We start from the raw sequence: 22,365 nt of genomic DNA on the forward strand, positions 1-22,365 counted from the left end.
GGTTTAGTGGGAGTCAATGGGACAGTTCAGTTCCTATTTCTGCTTCCAGAGTGCTGACCTATGAATACATGATCACTAATTCACTGACTAATCCATTCAAGCCCTCAGTGTCTCTACATCCCCATTTGTAAATTACAGAGCATGATATCTACCCTTTGGGAGAGCTACGACAATTAATGTGGTAATACATGTAGATCACCAATCAGGCACTCAGTAGAATTCATGAACGAACTCCCATGCCAGCTTTTTCCAAAGAGTTGCTACTCCCTCAGTTATTGTCCTCTGGAAGTTAATGTGATTGGAAGGAAATGGATCTTAATAATACTTCCCTACCGAATAGGTTTCATTTTAAAAACCATATCAATATCAAATCCCCCCTCCCCTGGCTTTTTTGGATTTTCTCAATACATAGCAAAGACCCCTTCTTATGGAGACGGAAGTTATTCTTTATCTGGTAGAATGCATGATAGATTGATTTAGTGAACAGGGGGCTGATGTCTTGCTGCCTCTGCATTTATCCAAAGAGGGACAAATTATGTGGAAATATAATTTTCAAGTGTGTTATTTGACTGTTCTCTGAGTCTGCAGTATGCTGCAGTGGATGGAAATAATTTCGCCTGCAATATTAAGAGCTGGAGCTAATGAATCTTCATACTTTTCGAACTCATCTATTTTTATTTAAAGGGATGAATAGTGGCAGTTTGGAAAGGTGCAATGTTCATTGGCGCAATAAAAAATAGATGGCATTGCAGCACAAAAGTTCTTAATGTCCTTCCCCAAGGGGGAAAAATAATTGCTACAGGGAATTAGAATTTAACTCCTTGCTCTTACTCCTTCAACAAGTTCACTATTGCTTTTACTTTTTTCCCTTACATTTTGCCCAATTTACGTGCAGAACATATTACATTTACCTATACACGTTCATATTTTTATCTATATTTGGCATATTGATAACTAAAGAAACTTTCATTTTTTAAAATTTTTTTTCTAAAGAACTCCGAGGGCTTTAGAGACTTAAATTCAACGTGCAGAATTCCGACTTTGGGTTTTACTCTCCTAATCGTACAGGTAAGTAAATAGTGGCAAGAAGCCACACATCTCAGAATTTCCAACATGAAAAGGGCCTCATGAAAAGAGGCTTTTCTAACATGAGAGAAGCCTCAGCAGAAAACATCTCCAAGTAACTGTAAAGTAGACATGCCCTTGAGGGAAGAAGGGGAACACTTGTGTTATGGAAGGAAGAATTTTAGTGCTATTTTCTGGATTACAGTTTCATTAGAGTATGAAGACCAGAATTACCACCTGGAAGGCAAAATTATATTCTATTTGTGTTGCTAGGATTTTCTTTTTTTCAATAGTGTGGCGGAAAGGAGAGTTCGGATGTATTGACTCTGACTTTGGCTTTTTTGTTAACTAATTGTGTGATCCTGTGAATATCTTTTAGGTTTTTTTGAGCTCGGTTTTCTCATCTATAAGAAGAAAGGGTTGGACTTCAATGGAACATCCTCGGCACAGTTTACTACCTACCATTCCGTAATTTTGTGCCCACTTCAGACATCAACATCAGTCCCAGCATTGTTTCTCGTTGAGCCCACCCTTGACCTTGTCACATTTGGCAGTGTCATGCCCTAGGTAACCACCATCAATCAGTAAGAATTAACAGTTGAAATGAAATCTATTTGCCACCCCTGGTCTGGAAGATTTCAAAAGGTACCATCAAAATCCTAAGATTATCTTCCTTACACAGCCTGCCGATGTTTAGTGGCAATGATTTAAAACGACTGAACATTTGGAAAGCACTCATAATACCTTTTGTTAGATGAGAGCTCTGGGGAACAGGGCACCAGACTAATGAAGTACTTAAAACGTCTCACACATAGCCCTTGGCATTCCAGAGCTAACTGATGGGCTGCTGGGGTCCGACCTCCGGATATAGAGATATCATCTGGTTTCTCCTAAATATAAGCTGCACTACGTGATTTTAAAACTATGCCACAAGCAAGGGAAAAAGAGAACATTTAGCAATAAAAAGATCCAGCTATTGGCAGCAATGCACTATTAGATCCCTGTGGAATTTTTGAAGTTATGGTTGTTGAGATGGCACTGCAAAGACATACAGCTCTGAGCATGATCTCCTTTAGCCTCCTGGACCTCACTGGGGAAGGGCACATTAGCAGTCTGGGTCCGTAGCAAGGAATTGCATATTTGCATACATTACCCAGTGTGAGTGATTTACGGGAAGCATATTGTTCATGATTGCACTGATTAGGACTCTATGAATAGATGCTGATACATATTGTCCTGGGTTGCTCTATTTAACTCTGGACTCTAAATTTCTTTGCCTGGAGAAATCAAGACATTCAAAAGAAACAACACATTTTGAAAACACGTTATTGATTTATACCTGCAAAAAAGGACAATAGCTTTAAGGGGAATCAGGGCCCCTTTTGGCTGGTGTGTTCCTCTTGGTATCGTTTGAAACTCAGTGTCCTTCCACACAAAATTCATAAATTAATCCAGATGGAGATGCTCTACTTTTGTTCTGTCTGCAAGTAGCTGTGATTTTTTCCAGAATTTCCTCCCTGGCTTAAGAAGACAATCTGACGACACTGCTTTGGTGCAGCAAAGATAGAGCCATCTAAGGTAGACCAGGGAGGTCCGCCCAAGAAGAAAGCTGCAGCCGTGTGTAATTCATCTGTGGTGTCCTGTGCACATTTTCATTTTTCCCTCCCTGCACTTCTCATCTCTGTGTAGCAAACACATATGAGCACTTGTATTAGTCTGCTAGTGCAGCCATAGCAAAATACCACACACCGGTGGCTTAAAATAATAGAATTAATTTTCTTACAGTTCTTGATGCTCCAAGTCCAACAGCAAGGCACCTGTAAAGTTGGTTCCTCTGAGGACCCTGAAAGAAGGATCTGATCCAGGCCTTTCTCCTTAGCTTGCAGATGGCCACTCTCTTGCTGCCCCATCACGTGGCAATCCTGTGTCTCACTCTGTGTCCTAATTTCCTTTTCTTATAAGGACACCATTCGAATTGGATTAGGGCCCACCCTAATGGCCTCATTTTAATTTTATTACCTCTTTAAGGGCCCTATCTGCAAATATATCCACATTCTGAGAGACTGAGGCTTTAATATATGAGTTTTGGGGTAACAGAATTCAGCTTGTAATAGCACTCATTATGATTTAGGTTCTCTTTCTAAATTCTTCATGCGTATTATTTCATCTAATTCTCACAGCAACTCTAGTTCACAGTAAGTTAGGTGCTATTACTGGCAAGAAAACAGAGATACAGAGAGAAGATCTTGCCAACCCAAGATCTGAAACATACATGTATGCAGTTATTTTATTTGACAAAGAGTCATGTCTCATTTACGGCCATACCACCCTGAACATGCTCGACCTCATCTGATCTCAGACGCTAAGCAGGGTTAGGCCTGGTAAGTACTTGGATGGGAGTCATGCCTTAATTCTTTGAAGAATGTTTCATTATATTTGCTAGCCTTAATTCTTTGAAGAATGTTTTATTATATTTGCTAACATCATAATAAATCTTGAACCTATGTGTCAACTTTCAAAATTGTCTTTTTTAAAACACAGGTGTCTACATCAGGTTTCCTTTTGGCATTCAGTATCATGCATGGAGTAGATGCTCAATATTGAATAATTTGATGTGAAGCTTTTATTTTTATTTATTTGTTTATTTATTTATTTATTTATTTGAGATAGAGTTTCGCTCTTGTTGCCCAGGCTGGAATGCAATGGTGCAATCTCGGCTCACTGCAACCTCCGCCTCCTGGGTTCAAGTGATTCTCCTGCCTCAGCCTCCTGAGTATCTGGGATTACAGGTACCCCCTCACCACGCCCAGCTAAGTTTTTGTATTTTTAGTAGAGACGGAGTTTCACTATGTTGACCAGACTGGTCTCAAACTCTCGACCTTAGACGATCCGCCCACCTCGGCCTCCCAAAGTGTTGGGATTACAGGCATGAGCCACTGCACCTGGCTTGGGAAGCTTTCTCAAAGGCAGAAATAGAATACAGAAACTTGGAAGAGATCAGGTGAGGGGACTAACTAGATGGTGGTTTAGTGTGCTGTAATAAAGATGCTACATGAATATCAGGATGTTGAAACTGTGATCAACATCTATTTTTGAAAGTTTGGTGGATATACGGAGAAGCCATATTTTCCTTATTATGATTTAAAATGTTGATTGGTAGTGTTGGTGATACTCCAAGACCCTGAAGACATAGGCATACTTTTATCATTTGCTCTGGTAATTATCCCTATGCAATTAACAGAAGAGGTGACGTGCAGGAGGAAGGTTATTACTTCCCCAAGGTCATAAAGCAGAAATGAGGTGGGGTTAGAGCTGACACCCAGCGTAGCATGATAGGTCGATAAATGTTAAATATTTTCACCATGGGGGATTTAGGGCCTAATATCTCAATTTCTTATGCAGTCACTTTCCTGAAATCAAAAGATCAATCAGGGCAGACATTGTTTCCTGTTACCTGCACCTACATAATTTAAGTGGAAAAGGATGTGATAAATCTAGATATGGAATACTTATATAATCAGTATGTAATTATTATTTTGCTTGTTCAGACAAGGTATAAGGTGCTCAAAGCTGAAGCCTCCATCAGCAGCTCTGTCTATTCACACACAACCCCACAGCAAAATGTTTTTCTCTCTTCCTTACCATAGTCACAGGAAAACCTCTACATCCATTTCAAAGACAGACTTTATTTAGATATAACACAAAGGTATCCCTTTGTTCCATATCCACAGTCCTTAGACAGAGACCCCATAATGTCATTCTGTGGACACTCCTTGCTCGGATCTGGCCTCCTCTTAATCCCAGCTGAGGCACAGTGATGAATACCGCCCTTCTTTTTCATTCACAATTTTCATCTCCTGGTCCTGACTCATTAGAAGTGCAAGTCCCCCACAGATGAAGGATTAGAAATTAATGCTGGTTCACTCCTAGACTTAGAACTGACTGCAAGGGATGAGAAAATGAAACCAAAGTTGAGTCTTGAACTCTAGCCTCTGCCTTCCAGATTTCCTGCTCTGGTACTCAAAATGATCAGTGACCAAACAACCCAGTGTAAAGAGCCAGATGAATGGCAGAACGTGGAGCGTTCCCAGGGCTGGGAGACTTAGCGTAACCTTGATATTACCCAAACTTTGATGGATGCAAACCAGGCTCTTAATTCTATTTTAATGTGGTTTGTGAGCTGGTAACACAAATTTACATATTATTTACAGCTGTGGCTGCTTGCAAAAGCAAACCCTTGTGATAATGACATTTTGTTTTGGAAAGAAATATTGTACTTGTAGTCTTCAATAAACCTCTAGACTTTTTCTCCATGAAACCAGCAGTTTTATCTGGCCTTTGATTCCCAATTTATGTTCCTAATTTGGCTTTGATGTGAAAGGATGGTTTCTTCAAATGTTATTTCCCTTGAAGTCATCATTTGTCTAATCCCACTGTGAAGAAACAGATAGCTCTATCTGTGCCTATATTATGCTCCAAAATCTATTTGTAGTTCCAAAACCCAAGTCTATTTGTCTTAAGAACACATATGCCTTTATGACTTGGTATGCTTAGAATTAAATATGAGATTATTTCTCAGGGTAGTGGGTAGAACAGTCCACTCTGAAAGCTGGCTTCTGTATACATCTATGTCATTTTAAGAAATCTAACTGCTAGGCAGGGCTGAGTCAGTTTCCCAGTCTTTGGTTGTGACTGTGTTTCTCTTGTCTTTCAAAAATCTAGAGAAGCCAACAAATCAACAGAACTATTATACTGAAAACCATAGGTTAGCAGGGTAATGCTTTGTAAAACGATTGTATTTCCCTTTTGGATAATCCAAGCTTTTCCCCATTTTCTCAGTCTGTTTTGTGCTTCTGTAATAGAATATCCAAGACTGAGTAATTTGTAAAGAACAGAAATTGATTCCTCATAGTTCTGGAGGCTGGGAAGTACAATATCAAAGTGCTGGCGCCACACAAGGGCCTTCATTGCTGCATCATCTTGTGGCAGAAAGTGAGAAAGAATGAGAGAATGCGAGAGATTAAACTTGCAACCTCCAAACCTTTTCCAATTGACATTAATCCATTGAAACGGTTTGGCTGTGTCACCACCTAAATCTCCTCTTGAATTGTAGCTCCCATAATTCCACATGTGGTGGGAGGGACCCAGTGGGAGGTAACTGAATCATGGCGGTGGGTCTTTCTCATGTTGTTCTCATGACAGTGAGTCCTCATGAGATCTGATGGTTTCATACGGAGGTTTTCCTCATTTTGCTTGGCACTTCTCTCTTGTCTGCCACCATGTAAGATGTGCCTTTTGCCTTCTGCCATAATTGTGAGGCCTCCCTAGCCACGTGGAACCGTGAGTCCATTAAACTTCTTTTTCTTTATAAATTACCCAGGCTTGCATATGTCTTTATCAGTAGCATGAGAACAGACTAATACATCCATTCATGAAGGTGGAGCCCTCAAGATCTAAACACCTCCCATCAGGCCACACATCCCAACAATGCTGCATTGGGAATTAAGTTTCAAGCGCATGCTTTTTGGGGGTCATGTTCAAAGCATAGCACCCATTAAGTCTAGGCCAGGATACTGATATTGATTGCTTAAGAGATGAAGGTGGCTATCACTTAAAATAATAGTGATGATAAAAAGAGCAACTAATACATATAGGGTATATCATTATGTTCCTGGCACTGTTTTGTGCAGTTTTATGCATATTGACTCTATGAATCTAGTCTTTTTTAACACTTTGTGGGCAAACATCTACCTCTAGGCTCACACCTGAACAATCTTAGGCTACTAAAATAGAAAACAAGATGGAAGTTTGGGATCAAAGTCTTCTTTACCTGTAAAATGCTATACTTCCCTGATGTTTTCTCTGTGCACACACCTGCCAGGAATCTAGTTTGAAAGTGAGAATCTGGTGATATATGTTTCAACAGACAACCTGAATATTTCGTGGGGCATGAATATCCTCAGTTGCATCCTCTTCTGCCCCATCTTTCAGGGCAATCTCCAGGGGTCTGATAGGTTGTATAGGCATTGGATTTAGGTAAAAAGTCCCTAATTTAAAACACTCTACCTTTCGACCAACTCTGGACCACCAGGTCACCAGGTATTCCTACTGACCTCTGTCTATGAACACAGGTTACCCAAGGTAGCTCTAGTGTTGATAGGAAATTCTGTCATTTTTATATTCTGTAATGGAAAGAATGTTCATTTTCTTCACAGAGTGCCTTCACATCTTACATTTATTCCAGTCCAAGATTTGTTCATCTTTCATTCAGCCTGAGCAAATACTGCTGCTAGGTAGAGTACATTTACTAAAATTTAGAAGTAAACTCCTGAGAGTCATCTAACAAGAGGCTGGGATATACAACAAGAGTATGTTTCTTTATCCAAGAAAGGAGTGTTATCTCAGAGGATTTCATGGTGCCAAAACACCTCATTAAGAAAATAAACATTCTCAACCTATTCATCCTCAACCCCTTCTTTGACGCATTTTCCCAAAACCCCTGTAGATAGCCCTTTGAGAGGGGAGAAAGCAACCCCTTTGGTGAAAGTGACCCATGCACTCTGGAGGAGGGGATGAGAGTGGGCGCAGGTGTGAGGTGGGGCGAGTCTTGGGGATGTCTCTGACGGACTCTGTCCTTTCTTGCCTGCCCCTGGGTTGGAAGTGAGTGAGTGCTGGACCTGCCACACCATCCTAGGGAGATGTGGGGAGAGAATGGCCATGCTGAGACAGCAGTCAGAGACTGGAGGCTGGGTCTCTTCGGTATCTTTGCTCTGGGTGATTGGGAGAAGGGTCAGAGGACCTGTGTTTTCCACCGGGGACCAGCTATCACTAGAAGCATTGGAATCCAAGAGGGTGTTCTAGAAACTTCACAGCTGGGCACAGTTGTACAGGCTCCCTCCTGTTCTATGGGTCCCAAAACAACCCACCAGCTGCTTGCTTTAGCTGCATTATAGTTTATCCTGCACTGCCAAAGAACTCAGAGACCTTTCTTCAAAACATACATGTCACTTCTTTAAGAATAAAAATTCATTTTGTTACAACTGCTTCAAATAAAAAATATTGAAAACATGCTGTATCTTTACCTGACTTGGAAAAAACCTACAGTGAAAAATAATCTTATTTCGATTACTTGCAATCATAATTATGAATGGTGACCATATACAATATGTGTCACCCAGCCCTGTCAAAGCCAATTCAAGAGGAGAAAAGAGCATATTCTCCAGAGTCAGACAGTCCTGGGTTCAAATCCAGGCTCTCCCACACATATTGTCTTCATCTAAAAGATGCAGTAGTAATCCCTTGCCATGTTAAGAGATGTACACATCAAGTATGTGCTTTGGTGTTTGGCATATACGAAGCACTCAGTGTATGTTGGCTTCTTTCCTTCAACTACCATTCTCCTTGACCTGTCTTCCCTGCAGTTTTCTCAGAATTTATAGATATTCAGAATAAATTCCTGAAGTTATTTTATGATACCTCTAGTGAGTAACTGATGTCCAATATTCCAATATGTTCCAGGTGAAGAAGTCCATGTAGAGTGAAGTCCTTTTCTGCTCTGTACCCTTAATGAACATCATCACTGGCCATCAGAGGGAAATGCAAATCTAAAACCACAATGAGATACCCGTCTCACACCAGTTATACGAATGGCAATCCATTAAAAATCGAAACAAAGGTGGCGGAGGAGGAGGGTGGAGAAAATAGAACCACTTTTACACTGTTGGTTGGGATTGTAAACAGTTTTCAACCATTATTGGGAAAACAGTATGGCCATCCCTCAGGGATCTAGAACTAGATGTCCATTTACCCCCAGCCCATCCCACCTAACTGGGGATAAATACCCAAAGGATTATAAATCATGCTGCTATAAAACACATTGCACCCACGTATGTTTTCATTGTGGCACTATTCAACAAAAAACACTTGGGATCAAACCCAAATATCCCATCTGTGACTAGACTGGATTAAGAAAAAGATGTGGCACATATACACCCAATGGAATATATTATGCCAGCCCATAAAAAAGGAATGCCATCCTTTGTAGGGACCATGGGAATGCAGCTGGGAACCATCATTTAGCCAAACTATCACAAGAACCAGAAACCAAAAACCGCATTCCACTCAATAGGTTGGAAACTGAACAAATGAGAGTCCTGGACTCGGGAAGGGAACATCACACAATCGGGCCTATCATGGGGAGGGGGGAGGGGGGTAGGGGAGGGATTTGCATTGGGAGTTATACCGATATAAAATGACGAATGGATGGGGGACGAGTTGAATGGGGTGCAGCACATCCAACATGGCACAAGTATACATTATGTTAACAACCCTTGCACGTATGCACATGTACAGAACTTCAAGTATAATAATAAAAAAAAAAATTAAAAAAAAAAAAAAACAAAGCAATGATCTAGGCTTTTGTGAATGGGGTTTACCTGCCACCAGATTCACTCATGTTTCAACCTAAAAATTGGCTAAACTCTCCTGCACAGTCTATAGATGTAAGAGTTCACTTTTTTGTTAATAACTTTGTGTTAAGGAAGAGGAAAACATTTTTTTTTTCTTCTGAGACAGAGTCTCGCTCTGTCACCCAGGCTGGAGTGCAGTGGTGCAATCTCAGTTCACTGCAACCTCTGCCTTCCAGGTTCGAGAGATTCCCCTGACTCAGCCTCCCAAGTAGTTGGGACTACAGGCACGCGCCACCATGCCCAGCTATTGTTTTTTTTTTTTTGGTATTTTTAGTAGAGACGGGGTTTCATCATGTTGGCCAGCATGGTCTCTATCTCCTGGTCTCGTGATCCACCTGACTTGGCCTCCCAAAGTGCTGGGATTACAGGTGTGAGCCACTGCGCCTGGCCAGGAAAACATTTTTAAAGCCATACATAGTTCATCTACACATATGCAAAAAAAAGAAGAACAAAAACTGACACACATGAAGTTCCTGTTGTAAGTACTTTACAAATATTTGCTCACTTAACTCCCACAGTAGTTACATGAAACAGATATCACAGATGAGAAAAACTGAGGTACTGAGTGATGAAGTCCAAAGTCACAGTGCAGACTAGCAAGGGCTAGGGCCAGGATTTGAACCTGGGTTGTCTGGATCCAGAGGCCATGCTTTTAATCCGATGTTACATGTCATAACTTAATAGATATCCATCATAACATCATGAGTAGGGGTTATCATCAAGTAAAATTTGGAAAATACTTTAACTAGTAATGACTTTTCTATTGTATGAAATTCACATCTTAAGGTAAGAGGTGGTTGGGGAAAAACAAGGCAATATTGGGGATGAGAGACTATATTCTGGTACTATAAATATGCCAAGTGCCATACTCAAGGGCAAAAAACCCCACATTATTTCATATTAAAAAACATTATTTCAAATTAAAATTTGGGGATTCTGTAAGAAAATACAACCCTCTTTGTCTTCCCTTGAAGGTGCCACCTATTTGTGGATGACTCCTGTAGAGCAAGGACCCCTCCTTGCCCACACCTTCAGCAACGATCAACCAAGTCAGCTCTGGAGACCAATGAGCCACATGTGTCAAAAGTAGGCAACCTTCATGTATGTCCATGTAAATCATGACTCTGCCCATATTCGCCCTCCATGAAAAGATGTTCTGGATGGAGGAAAAGGAAGGGTAACTAAATCTCAGGGCAGTGATATTCAACTAATAATTTTGCCTCAACTGTATAGAACCTTTAACGCCAAAGTCGGGTGAACTGGTCCAGCCTGGCCCAGAAGCAGGTACCAGGGAGCTTGGAGTTCTGCTTCTGTGTGTCTGAATTGGATTCAATATCTGTATGTTAAAGACTTCCCCACTAGTTTTTCTACCAATGATGTCTTGATCCATCCAAAAGCTTTGAGTTGACTATTGGATTTCTGCACCCAGACACAGACTCCCATACAGAGAACTCCGGGAGGCTCAGTACATTAAAAATCCTAACATGCTAATAAGGGTGTTATCATTAATTTTACATGTCAACATGACTGAACCATGGGATGCCCAGATAGCTGGTTAAACTGTATTTCTGGAGTGTGTCTATGAGGGGTTTCTGGAAGGGATTAGCATTTGAATGGATAGATTGAATAAAGCAGATGGTCCTCCCCAATGTGGGTGAGCACCATCCTACAACTGAGGCCTGGAATAGAACACGCAGGCTAGGAAGGTTGAATTTGCTCTCTCCCTCACCACTCATGCTGGGACATCAATCTTCTGCCCTTGACCCCCCTCGTTCTTGGGCCTTCAGACTTTGACTAGAATATATGCCATCAGCTTTCTTGTTCTCAGGCTTTCAAACTATGTTGCTGCTTTCCTGGATCTCCAGTTTGCAGACAGCAGATCGTGGCACTTCTCAGCTTCCATAATCATGTGAGGCAATTACTTATAATAAATCTCATTTATATATACCTCCTATTGGTTCTGTTTCTCTGGAGAACTCTGACTAATGCAAAGGGCAATGCTTTCACTAAGTGAACATTTTGCTTAATCTGTTCATTTAAAATAGAGACACACTATGCATCTGACAAGCTCCATAAACACACTAGAAAATCATGAAATTTCTCCTCTTTTCACATCTGGCCTTGAGCTCTGCTCACTTCCCCTGATTTCTGGCTCTCTTGGCTGCATAAAGAACCTCTCAGGGTCTTGCCCAAGGCAAAGGGTCTATGGAGACAAGAGCCAGAGCACCAGAAGAGCATTAGTGTCTCATTGGTCAACTGTGACATCATGTTTTAAATATTTGACTCTGGGGATAAGGATAATTGAAAACATGTTTCCATTCTCAAACACCCTGTATAACACTAATTGACTCTTACGCTGTAAAATTTTTCTCCAAGTGATATCGTCAGTGTATCCATGTTTTTCCAAATGTAAGGTTTTACTTTACCCTGTTCATATGCAAGGACGGTGTTCAGTAACTAACTGATCAACCGACTTCTCCCTATTTTATGCTTGCCAAATGTCTTTGTATTCACTAGCTATTTCAGGAAAAACACGCACGAGCATGAGTATGGGCATGTGAGTGTGTGTGTGTGTGTGTCCATGTGAATGTACTGATCCTGGTTTTATTAGCTTAAATGTCTCAATTTAAATCCAGAACGAAGAGTGAAATGTTGCTGAAACTTTTTTATTGCTGTTTAAAATAATATATCATGACATGGCTAGTTTGAAATTCACAGAGGATCTTAGACTTGGAAGAAATAGGAGAGATCGTCTAGTTCAAAACCTTACACTGACTTTCACGTTACCAGATGAAAAGCAATTTTTAAAACTCTCAGATCTGAACCTGACGGTACCTTAGTTTGAAAAAAGCCTGCCCTGTTTGCTAGTGCTCTGTCTGTAGCTCTTTCTTCATGTTATTAAGCTTTTAAAATCTCACCTGCATATATTATACTTTGCATGTCCTTATTTCCTCTGCTTGACTGTTGCTATATCTGACAACTGTTCCTATTTTAAAGGCATCTTTTTTTCTTGTAGACTTTTATTTTGTTCCACACTATCCATGTTCTCTTTCCCTTTTAAAGAATACTATACACCCTAATTAATTTGAATCAGAAGAAAAAAGAGAACCACAGATTCTGGCCACCCTCATGCCAACCTCACCCCTGGTAGAATGTCAAATACTTTTGTATTAGGCCACTCTTGCATTGCTATAAAGAAATACCTGGCTGGGTGCAGTGGCTCACGCCTGTCATCCCAGCACTTTGGGAGGCCGAGGTGGGCAGATCACGAGGTCAGGAGTTCAAAATCAGCCTGTCCAAGATGGCGAAACCCCATCTCTACTAAAAATACAAAACTTAGCCGCGTGTGGTGGTGCTCACCTGTAATCCCAGCTACTCAGGAGGCTGAGGTAGGAGAATCACTTGAACCTGGGAGGCAGAGGTTGCAGTGAGCTGAGATTGTGCCACTGCACTCCAGAGTGGGCAACAGAGTAAGACTCGGTCTCAAAAGAAAAGAAAAGAAAAGAAAAGAAAAGAAAAGAAAAGAAAAGAAAAGAAAAAAGAAATACCTGAGACTAGGTAATTTATAAGAGAAGAGATTATTTAATTGGCTTATGGTTCCACTAGTTGTTCAGGGAGCATCCTAGCATCATCTGCTTCTGGGGAGGCCTCAGGGAGCTTTTACTCATGGCAAAAGGTAAAGCAGGAGCAGGCGTATCACATGGCCATGGCCAGAGCAGGAGCAAGGCAGCGAGGGTGGTAGGGAAGAGAAAGAGAGAGAGAGAGGGAGGGAGAGATGGAGGGAGAGATGGGGAGAGAGAGAGAGAGAGAGAGAGAGAGAGTGGGAGGTGCTGCACACTTTAAAATGACCAGATGTCACAAGAACTCAGAGCTAGAGCTCACTTATTACCAAAGAGATGGTTCAAACTATTCATGAGGGATCCACCCCCATGATTCAAACACCTCCCACCAGGACCCACCTCCAACACTGGGAATTACATTTCCACATGCGATTTGGGTGCGGACAAATCTCCTAACTATATCAGCTTTTCATGACTATTGGATGCTATCACGAGATAATTAAGTTTATCATTTACCAGGGTATCCAATGATGACCACATTTAGCCTTAGACTCATTATTTTCCCTAAGGAGCATCAAGGGAAAAAAGTCCCAGTGCAGTGGCTTGCAAATGGAAGGCGAAATAACCCTGTAGTTAGCTGGGACTTTGTCACCAAAACCCCATGAGAAGTGCTAATAATATAGTTAAGCCATATGGAGAACTCCTAACAAGCCGCTTTACCTTCAAAGCCCAACCCAAATCTGCAATTCCATGTTTATAAGAAAAGGACTATCCAATGTGCATGAAGTAGGCCCAAGAGGCATAGAACCTGAAGCAGATATTGAGATCCAGGACTATCTTACCTGTCTAGGTGGGAGTGGGGATGTCCACACATTTGAATTTAGCTCCTGAAAAGGGCCACTTCTAGAAACAGAAAGAGAATTCACGAATGTCCTGGAAACTGATAATACCGGTTAATGTTCTCTTTGGAGATAGAAAAAAAGTCTAATTCTGGGAGTCAGAGTAATGCAGTGGGGCTAGGGAAGTATTGGAGAAAGCGAGGCCTATATCAACATTTTAAGCTACTTTTAGGTCCTTTTAATGCTAAAATACAAAAACGAGCACAGTTTTAGCGGTAGTGAGCCTTAGACAGTATCCTATCCAGCCTGTCACTGGGTGGATAGTATCAGTTCTGAATATAAAGTATACTTTTTTTAACTTAATTTGTTTCCTAATTTTTTAAAACGATTTTTTTCAAAATTACAAAAACCACACAAGCCTGTATAATCAAATAGAAAGATATCAAAAAGCAAAGCAAATTATTCCCCAGTAACCCACCCACACAAATGGCATTCCTTTCCAATCTGCTTCTGCAAATACTTCACATATGCCCAGATTTTACTGATTGATTGATTTCTACTAAAGTGGGGTCATGCTACATACAGACTTGGCAATTTGCCAGTTAATAATAGTCTGTTATTTAGCAATATTTCATGGTTACCTCTCCAAATGGGTAGCTTTAGTTCTAACTTTATCTTTTTTCCCCTAATATCTCTATGAGTTTACATACACAAATGTAAGTAAATACCTAAATGTGATTGCATGTATGTGCTATTTTCTTCTTTTTTGTTCACCTCACGTCTGCCTTTTTCCTTTTCCACTCTACCTACAACACCTCCACGGCCTGCCAAACCACTGCAGTATCCACCTGATGTACATCTTTTGGTACAGTTTCCATATTTATAAAACTATATCATAAAGTGTGCTTGATAAATAGACATGTATGTGCATGATTTTATTTAAACAATTTTGGTGTCATTAAGGAACAAGTTCATTTTTAAGGCAACATTATGGTGATGGAATAACTTGGTGAATTAGAAAGAGGAATTCTGTATGTTCATAAAATCCATGTTTCTCTTAGGTTAAAAATTCGAATACAAGATTGCTAAGAACTTGGCTTATTTAAGGTGAAACAGGAAGGACTCTATTCTGATGTAAGAATACATAATATGTTTCATGAGTTGCCAGGAAAGAGAAGCCGCCATGACATCGGTCCTCAAAGCAGGTCATTTTCAAACCTCTGCTTTGTGGGAGAAAATCCTTCCTCATCAGCCAATTAGCTCCAATTAGGAACTTTGGATGGTAGTGAGGGGAGTGTGAAAAAAAGTTAATGTGAATTGAGTGTCCACAACATAAAAGGCATTTTGACATATTTTATTTCATTTAACTTTCAAAAACCCTGTGATGTAGACATTTGCATCCTCATTTTATAGACAAAGAAACTGAAGATTAAAAAACTTAAGCAATCTTGTCCAAGATGATATAGCTCGTAAGTGATGGAAATGACATTTCAGTGGGATCTGTCTGGCTCCAAATACCATATTATGTCTGGTACATCATTGCTGTTATCTTCACTGAATAAAATGTCTCTTCTGGTACTACTCTCATCAATATCGGAATGGGGATGAGCAAGCCTTGGCATGAATGCCAGTGAAGGTCATCTGAGGTCATGGTCTTACTGTCTGAGCTTTTCCTTATCTCTCTTCCTTTTCTACATTTCTTTGGGTTTTTTTTCTGCCATGAAGACTCAGGGGCATCTAAGAGGATTCACAGAATAAAAGAATAATACAGGGAAAACTTGTCTTCCTCCAGCAATCGTCCTTGTTCCCCATCCCACCATTACTTGACAGGTCTCATCCACAGATGGCTGGCTGGACACATAATCCACATTATCACACTAAATGAGAAGGTTAGAAAAATGCCTTCTCTCTCTGGGACTCATTTGATGACTGTTTTCTGTAGAATATGACAGAGCAACGCTAGTGGTGGTGACTTCTAACTAGACTAGATAAAAGGGCTAGAAGAGGGGAAGTATTTTGGGAGGACAGTTCCAGGGAAACTCACTCCTGGGCTCCACCATACTGCCAAATTGTAATTGTGAGTAAGGACCACTTTAGGCTTAGCCTCAATCCTGACAGCCAGGTCAAAAACAAGATATTTGGAGCTACTCTTCAGACATTAATGGTGCAACAGAGACGGCCAGCTGGTCACCAGAGCAGACAGCACTTTTCTCCAGTCCTCTTGCAGTTCAGTATGTCCACATGTGGCAAATTTAGGGAATTTGGGGCTTTGAGTTGATGCAGTAATGGGTTAAGACTTTGCAAGGTGTTTGGGTAGAGTGAATGTTTTTGTATGTGGGATATATGTGAATTTTGGGGACCAGAGAGCAGACTATGGTAGACTGAATAATAGCTCCCAAAGATATCCAGGCCCTAATTTATGAAATCTGTAACTGTTATGTAGCAACAGAAACTCTGCAGATACAACAAATTTAAAAATCTTTAGGTGGAAGGTTTATCCTGTGTTGTCATAGTAGACACTAAATGCAATCACAAGTGTCTTATAAGAGAGAGGTTAAAAAAGATTTGCCAAAGAAGAAGAAAGCATGGTGACCACCAAAGAAAGAGGCTTACATCACTGGCTTTGAAGACAGAGGTGGGGGCAGGAACAAGGAGGGGTCAGCAATGCAGCTCTAGCAGCTGGTGAAGGCTGAGCACAAGTTTTCCTCCGTCCCTCTAGGGTGAACGTGGTTCTGCCAGCATCTTGATTTCAGCCCATAGAAAGTGATTTCGGATTTCTGACCTCCAAAATTGTAAAAGAATAGATGCATATTGTTTTAATCCATGGTATTTGTGGCAATTTCCAACAGCAGCAACATGAAATTGATATACCACGTGACTGAGTGTTAGCGAAGGAATTGTGTCCAGATTGGGCAGACTTTCAGGTCAGATCTGTAAAAACTACCCCAGTGGTCTTCTAAAACCCTTTTTGACTGGATGCAGGAAACCCCAGTGACTGTAGAAATCACACATTGAAGATGGCAGAGCTTCCTGAGCCCTGAAATTCCTGTGTGGAGAAGAACAGGACTTTTTGACTTAGAACTACTCAGCAAGAAATAAACTGCCACTACGTGTGAGCTATTACTCCTTTTGTGCTTGATTTGGTACAGTGGTTTGTGTGACCCTAACTAGTACAGCCGATGCATGCTTTCTTCAACCCACAGTATCGCTCTTTTACTGATTGATAGATTTATTTGCGTCCTTCCTGGGCAAAGCCAGGCATGGCCCTCGCTGAGCAAAATTCTTGAGATAGCTGATCTTACCAGGGATGCACACAAAATTGTGTTTTGTGTTATTTTTACCTATGCTGGCACTGCTCCTGAGAATATACACGCAGAGGAGGCTGATGGTCTGAAGAAGCATTATGGCATTTTATAATTGTCAGTTGGATGTGTACTATGGGGCATTTCATATTCCACAGGGAAATGGCAAAAAGTGCAAGACTATCTATTATCTATCTATCTATCTATCTATCTATCCATCCATCCACCTACCTCCCTACCTATCTACCTACCTACCTACATACCTATTTATCTGTTTATCTATTCCATTGCTGCTATGTACTCATTTGATCCTCATCTGAACCTAGATAGTTAGATACATATATAGACATGTAGGTATATGAATATGTGTGTTGTGTATGAGTGTGTGCAGATTCTTAGAGCAGTGTCTAGCACCCTGTGTTGTATGAGTGTTCACCATTATTATGATGAAGACAAAGAACATTCAAGGTGCTATAAAATTGCATAGCAAGAGAATATAATTTTATCTAGGGTTGAAAAATGCCTCCCACAGAAAATTTTCTTCCAAGCTGATACCTGAAGATCAGAGGGAGGGAAGGCTACAGCTAGATAAAACAGAATATGCAAAATCTCTGAGACAGGAAGGAGCGCAGTGTTGTAGAAAGAAAAACCAGTTCATTGTGTCTGGTGCAGCATGAAGGGAAGGGGAAAAGGCAAGAAGAAGCCAGAGGGTAAGTGAAGACCAAAGGTAGAGTAAAAGCCACATGGTATTTATATATACTATTCGCAGTCACCAAGACAGGCTACAACAAACCAGAAAACTGATTTTTTTTTTAAATAAAATAACAATAATTGATAAACCAGTATCTTCAGAACTGTTATGTCGAATGATATACACAGAAAATTTGGTGGACTCAATTTGTCTTTCTGGTTTGTTTTTGGCATTTCTAAATTAAACATAACAAACTAAAAGTTACTGAAAAAAGAAAGGAAGAGCAAGACCAGCCTCCCACAGCATTTCCCTTCCCCGCCACCTCCTGATGTGAGTGCGAGGGAGCAGCCCTGTCCATCTAGCAGCACCTCTGTGGCTGAGAGACTGTTCTGGGCCAGGAGAGAACTATCCATCATGTCGACCATGCAAAGAAGGAAACTTCAGCTAGTGCTGATTTACCTGTCCTCCAACCCCATCTCTCTTCAGTGAGTTCCTGGGTTGCACAGTGCACAGTGCACTCCAGGAAATGGCTCATTGACCCGAGCTAACCCCAGCTTAGGAACTCAAAGATGTAAAGGGCACTTTGCTGGTCTAAAAGCCAGCAGAAAGGCTTTGCAATGTCATACAGAGCAGTATCTGAGAGGAGCTGGCCTTGTTTTTCCTATGGGAACTGAATCGCCCCCCATGGTCTTGCAAACACCTGCTTAGACACACAGCTGCAACCCACACGCACTCCTGACCGTGGCCATGGTTGCTTTACGTTTCCCAGCTAGAGCATCACGTGTTATCTCAGTATTGGGAGCCTGTGTTCTGCCTCAAAAACAAAAAAAAAAATCAATGCTTTCAATTTTCATAGCATCCCCATTGTGTAATTTTGTCTGCTCAGTCTATAATTTGGGTTAGTTTGATTTCTGTCAAGAAGACCTGGAGCTATTTTCCCTTTTTTCTTTAAGAACAATTGCTGAACTTCTACTGAGACTGCTGTAGAATTGATTTTTCTGTTAAAGAAAAATATTGTAATAATCATTGTAATAATCATTATTTGCTCCAGGTTGACATTTGGGCTGGATGAAGCAACTCAAAAGTGGGTTGGAAGATTTAGTTTTTTTTTTTGTTGTTCATAAAAAAACACTTTGAAATTGTCCAAGTGTTTTTGCGAATAGTAATTGTTATTGCTGTTGTTCACATGATGACCATTTATCAGACCTTCCACAGACTGGGGAAGTTGCAATTACTGAAATGTGCCATGATTTTAACACTTACGTGTCAACCTTGACCAGCCAATGTCAAAGGAAAAAAATCAAACAAAACATTCTTTATGTGTTCAAAGAGGTGGGAGTCCTGCTTTTTAAGATGATAGATGTCAGTGTAGATTTCATAGCTTAAAGGAATTGCTTTCAGAATCTGAAGGAGGAAAGATAATTAAAAGTTAGAGTGCCTGTTCTGGATACAGGATAGCATCAGTAATAAACCTATTCAAAAGAATGCTTTTTATAATTACCATGTGTATGCATTGCAGTGAGAGAGAGAATGTAGCCTATTACAAAATACTGGTTACTACCATGGGTCTCCCTGCTTGTTTGAATTGGTGATCAATGAGCAAATGAAGAAAGAGTTGAAGATGATTAGTAGGTGAAATCTTGGCTTTGCGAGATGTTAAATAATGTTCCTCCTTTTTATAGATGAGATCCTTTATTTCTCTGGGGACTTTTGTGACATTGATTATGGAATAAATTTTGATGATTCTCAAGAGGAATAAAGGCCAGGCTAGTCAGAATTCATCCTCTACTTAAGAAAAATGATGCAATCATTTTATCTGATCAGATATTAAATTCAGCTGGAAAAGTTCAAGCTGAAAGCTTCCATCTCCTGGCACTGTGGCATCTGTGACCAGCATTTGCCACAGAAGAGGCGTATCTATGCTGCCCATGTGGACATCACTCTGAGGGAGGACTTTGTTTTCACCTTAGCTTGATAACTTTAACTGAGAGCTGACTTTGCCTCTCCAAAGGACGTCACCCACTGTTGTTGCCAGGCAGGGTCAGAGTTGCATAGTAGGTGCTGCTGGAGACCAGCCCCCACCAGACCCTCTGTAAAAACCTAGAATAACGTCCACTCAAATTTTGACATTGGAGTGCGGAAGAATTTTAGCAAGTGTCTGCGTGCTTCTTTTTTTTTTTTTTTTTTTAAAAAAAGCTGGATGGTAAACACATTCTGCTCTGCAGGCCTTGTGTCTGAAACCGTATGTTGATCACAACACTTAGCGCTGAGGGTGAAGAAGAAATAAGAGGAAAAGAGCCTGGATCTCCAACAGCCTGGAGCCCCCCGCACTCTGCACCACTCTAGTTTATGGGAAAGAGAAACACTCTTCTAAATTTCTTAGGTCATGGATATTTTGAGTTTAAGGTCCCTCTTTGTCTAATCTATTCTCACTAATACAGGTCCCTAAATTTTTACTTACTGTACAGTGAATGCCTATATTAGTGAGAAATGTAAACTGATCCTATATTCTATCTTACTTTGTTTATTCCTTCACTTTGAATGTAGCGAAAAGGCAAAGATATTATAGCATTTCCCAGCAAAAAGTAGAGAATAAGATGAGAAAAGACATTAATATAAAAAGAGCAAGGTTGGTGCCCTGAGTAAATCACACAGGGCTAAGGTTTAAGTAGCCCCAACCCCAGCTCTGCTACAAGAGCCTATTGATTATTTGTACCCAGTGAGCCACATATGAGTTAGAGGTCTGGGATGCAAGAAACTAAAAACCAAAACAAAAGCATAAGAACAAAAAAACTAAAACTTTGACTGACTTAAGCAGATAAATATTTTATTAAGAAGACATGAGGTAGCTCTCGGGACAACCAGGAAGGGCATAGAACAAGGCTTGGAAAATGCTCAGGAACATGAGGTCCTGGCAACAACTAGGACCAAAACCAAACCATGCAACAAAACCAGTCAGGGAGGACACCATTGCTGCTGCCAGAACTGAGCAGGAATACTGCATTGCAGCATCAAGCCTGGAGCTCCTGAAATCACAACTGCCACCACCCACCATCAGAAGGGAATCTCCCTGCCTCTTTATATCTCAAGCTCCCAATTCAGAGTTTGGGACAGGTACCTCTGATTAGTGCTGCCTTGGTCATGTGCCCATACTTAGCTGCAAGGGAGGCTGAGAAGGTGAAAGTTTGAGGTTTTCAGCATCTAGAGTGAAACTCAAGCTTTGCTTCCTGCTGAGACTCACGAGCTGAGGAATCTCCCATTTGTAAGGGGGCTTCAGATGCCCAATAGCTACAGAGAGAGAGAGAGAGAGAAACTTTACCATAAGAGTCAACTTCCTCTTCTGCAAAATGAACAGGTCTCCAAAGTTGTTCTAACTTTTCTGACGTTCTGATTCTATAGCAGTAACACCTAGATGCTTATGCATATTGTGAATATGTTTCTTGTCATATTTTTAAAAATGTGGGAGAAAAAAATATGGGAGGAAGCAGCTCATAGAGCTTATGCTTTCTGAACTCCTTGGATCTGGCCAAGAATCTTGATAGCAAGTAGGTTTCATTTTGCATACTAACACCTATTGATTGATTGCAGTTTCCAAAACTATTATGCAAAAATAATTTAGAGAATGACTCTATGTTCACCAGGAAAGACAGTGTGGATCAATTAGCAGGGACTTCCATGCAGGGGTAAGAGTGAGGGAGGGCACCACCTGTGTGACCCATCTACAAATTGTAGCCAAACTCAGAAATATTAAGGGCCAGAGCCTCTCCTCACATTGTTCTTTCTCACCAAAGAGGGAGCTACAAGTGGGAACCAGTCCCTGAGGAGAGCTTCAGATTGAGGTTGAAAGTAGCCAGGACTCTGCCCAACAGGGACAGAGGGCCAGTGCTCAGCCAGACCAATCGCCTCACAGTTATGCAGCCAGCACAGTCACACAGAGCCTCCAGGCCGTCAGTCATAGTGTAGACACTTGTCCAGACAAGTGACCTTAAGCGACCTCAGCAGAGACATTTTAGAAGACCTTGGTATCATGATCAAGGCCAGCTTTGCTTGCACTGGGGAGTTCTTTACCAAGAACACAAGTCCTGAGGTGATACCGCTCCGTGGTGGATTTCAGAGAAAATGTGAATCTGCTGGGGTGGAGGGAGGCTGGAGAAGCAGATCCAAAAAAAAAAAAAAAGGATAAAATTCTTGGCTTAGAAAACTTTGGGGACTCTCCACACAATTTTTTTTGCTCTTGGTGAATTCTGTATTCCCTTCCAATTCGTCTGCCTAATTCACTCTTGGGTTTGGTCCCTCTGGGATGAACTAACTTGGTTCATCAGAATGGCAGGCACACCAATGATGAAGAGGACAGCTAGCATCCTGTGATTTGGCACATGGATCAGTCATTAGTATTCATCTAAATACCCAGCAGGAATGTGAGTGTGTCCTGTGGCAGTT

This window comes from Rhinopithecus bieti, unplaced genomic scaffold (assembly GCF_001698545.2).
Source record: "Rhinopithecus bieti isolate Rb0 unplaced genomic scaffold, ASM169854v2 scaffold_41836, whole genome shotgun sequence".
NCBI classification, from domain to species: Eukaryota; Metazoa; Chordata; class Mammalia; order Primates; family Cercopithecidae; genus Rhinopithecus; species Rhinopithecus bieti.